The sequence below is a fragment of the Vicia villosa genome, unplaced genomic scaffold, assembly GCF_029867415.1.
Source record: "Vicia villosa cultivar HV-30 ecotype Madison, WI unplaced genomic scaffold, Vvil1.0 ctg.000477F_1_1_1, whole genome shotgun sequence".
NCBI lineage: Eukaryota > Viridiplantae > Streptophyta > Magnoliopsida > Fabales > Fabaceae > Vicia > Vicia villosa.
The window spans coordinates 120,121-123,233 of NW_026705229.1; the positions used below are offsets into that span (position 1 = coordinate 120,121).

The following is a 3,113-nucleotide window of genomic DNA, read 5'->3' on the forward strand; positions in this document are numbered from 1 at the left end:
AAAATGGCATGGAACAAAGGGCGCCTACGTTCCTCTTCATCTTTGCTGAGGGTCGGGGTGAAGCACCTTCTACGACTGCGCCTGTGACCCTCGGTGCACTTCGGGGAAGGAGTTCGGGACCTTCTTTTTGACCGAGGTGACTGGGAGCGATGGCGACTGCTATCTTTTCCTTCCTTGGCGTTGGACGCAGGCTTCTCTCTCCGAGCAGGGGATCGAGGGTGCTTCTTGACGGCCGAGATCTCTTGATGGGAGCGAGCGGAGCAACCGGGAGGGGTCTTGGAGCACCGTTTCTTCTCCAGCGCTCCGATCTGATCATTCTGCTGCTGGATCTGAGTGTTGGTTTGTGCTATGACGGCCAAGATGGTGGCCATGATCTGGTCCGAGGCGTTGGGTCCAGATTTGAGAGAGGGTTGCCAAGAACTGTTTCTCGGTGATCTTTGTCACTGGTCTCTCCATGGTGGTATACGGCATTGTCCTGGGCATCATCCAAGGAGGGAGATGCCGTAAGGCCGTCACGAGGGTGAGGTACATTGTTGTTGGAAGGATGGGCGAACTGTGGGATGTCGTTCTTGATTGTTGCGGCATCTAAAGATGACAAGTCTTCGTTTTTGCTAGCCATGAATGATGATGGGCTGAGAGCTTTGGTTTATGGGTTCTTACAAGTGCAAGAGAGGATCAAGAAGTGTAAGAAACAGAATCGGGGGAGCAAGAATCCCCATAGTCGGCGCCACTGATCTTCGAGAGCAGATCAGATGGCCAGCAACGGTCAGGCTTGAACTTCGGACGGTTGGGACAAAAAATGGGGGGTTGTACCTGCAAGGCACTCTGATGCCAAAGTAAGTGTTTGAACAACCAGGTACAACAGTAAAGTGAAAGATTTTAGGGTTGAATTGTGATTACCTTGCCCTCTGGGGATAGAGGGCTATTTAAAGGACGACTCCGTCAAGTGGGCCCAGATTTCTCGGGGTTGTCGCGTGATACGTGGCCCTAAAACACGGACTATTCGCCGTTACCGAGCACGAGGCTTCGTCGTGCCCGGTTCTGTCCCGAATCTGCCCGAAATGAGTTGAATGAGAGGGTTGGCCCAATAAGGATAGTTGGGCCAGTCCGGAGCACTAAGTGTTCTATCAAAGAACCAAGCTCTTAATGCTAAATGTTGGATAAAACCCCAATCACAAAAACAATGATAAATTATGGAGAGATGGAGAAAATTAGAGAAAATAAGAGATACATTCATCAGAGACGAAAATAATTTGTGTATATTGATTTGCAGTTACTTGAATTACACTTATTTTCTCAACATATAATACTTTTCATTATTCCTTCCTTTTTGTTTCCAAGCACGAGGTAACAAAACATTTGTTCAACTAGTAAAATTTTCATATTTCATGTACGTATTAATTTTAATCCTACAATTTTATCAAAAAATCATAATATTTATGTATTTATTTTAATTTAATTTTTTTAAGTTAATGCGTTTTCACATATTCGGTGCATTATATTTACATGCTATTTATTCTAAATTAACCATTTTTTCTCTTTTGATATGTTTTTGTTAGCTATCATGAAAGGCTGAAAAACAACTAATAAAATATATTAAAAGTTTAATAAAATAAAAAAGAGTGAACTTTGATGATCATCAAAAATAAAATATTAGACCTTTATCAAATTTAAGTAATCAATCGAGTAAGGGGAGGATTAAGCATGACACATGTTGTTCCTTAGAAACATAAAATAATTCCAATTTTATTAATGGTCTTTGTTAACTTATAAAGGATAACAACTATTTAATTAATTTTAACAAAGCATAAAATTTTTTCTTATAAAGTGATCAAATAGGTTTCTACTTATTACATACAAAAGAAGAAGAAGAAGAAGATGGCTCAAATCCTAAGCTTATTTTATGTTTTCATCATTTTTGTTTCTCTTTTCGTTGTTGTAATCAATGGAAGTAAGTCATTTTCCTACTATTTTCCAATTCTTAATTTTTCTTCGGCAAAATATCCTTTTTGGTCCTTTATGTTTAACTCGGGGTTCATTTTGATCCCTTAATTTCAAAAAGTGTCATATTAGTCCCTTAACTCTTCAAAAGATGTCATTTTAGTCCTTTTTGTCATATTAGCGTCTGATTTAGCGACCAATTTTTGAGTTTTTCCGTCGCTAATGTTACAAAAATGACTAAAATGACACCTTTTGAAGAGTTAATGGACCAATATGACACTTTTTTGAAATTAAAAGACCGAAATGAACCCCGAGTTTAATATAAGGGAGAAAAAGAGTATTTTGTCTTTTTCTTAAACTTAATATGTCATCATTTTAATTAAAATTTATATTATTTTTATTAGACATGACAGAGGAAACAATCTGTAAGAATCATTCTGAATGTCCCATAAGCATGTGCTACCAATTTGAAATTACAATATGTGTTCGTGGGATATGTTCGTGCGTGTAAGTTAATTAAATTAAAAAAAATAATTTACTATTTGTATTAGTGTAATTTCCAATTGTACTTTATAATTAATGTCGGTAATTTTATAATTTTCTTACATTTTTATTCATGCTTTTTTACCTTTCAATTTCACTGGCTGCATCAAATGTATATTGTTAGTATTATGCAAGTATATTACCTTTGTTCACTCATAGAAATACAAAACAACAATGCCATCTAATAGTTTTGATTATATAGTTATAAAATAAATATATAATTTAATTAAAATATACTGATGGTGTAAAGCAGTTTTACACTGTCAGTTAATTATTACCGACAAATTTTTATGATTATTTGACTTTTGTCTCAATCACATTCAAAGTATTACATAAGGGTGGTTGTGATGCACTGAGTGTAAAATAAGATGTCACTATCTAAATCCAATAACAAATTTTGAAATTTTGATATAAGTGTGTGATACCTTAATTACTAATCTCTCTCTCCCAAAATAAATGTCACATTTATAAAAATGATTTGTTCCAAAATAAGTGTAACTTTCAGTTCCCAATACAATGTTAGTTTTTATCTTCCAAATGTATCCTCTAATTAAGAGCTTCTTTGTTTCAGCTTTAAACAAATTGATTTTTTCTATGTATTTTTGAAAATAAAATTTTTAAAACTGTTT

The 3,113-nt window shown here is 35.5% G+C and overlaps 1 long non-coding RNA gene across 1 annotated transcript; it reads left to right on the top strand.

The window, feature by feature from the left end:
- Positions 1–1,362: 1,362 nt before the first annotated feature.
- On the top strand, positions 1,363–2,636 carry LOC131628742 (uncharacterized). The gene is made up of 2 exons (XR_009291883.1): positions 1,363–1,951; positions 2,346–2,636. It is a non-coding gene; the product is annotated as an uncharacterized LOC131628742 (long non-coding RNA).
- Positions 2,637–3,113: the final 477 nt, after the last annotated feature.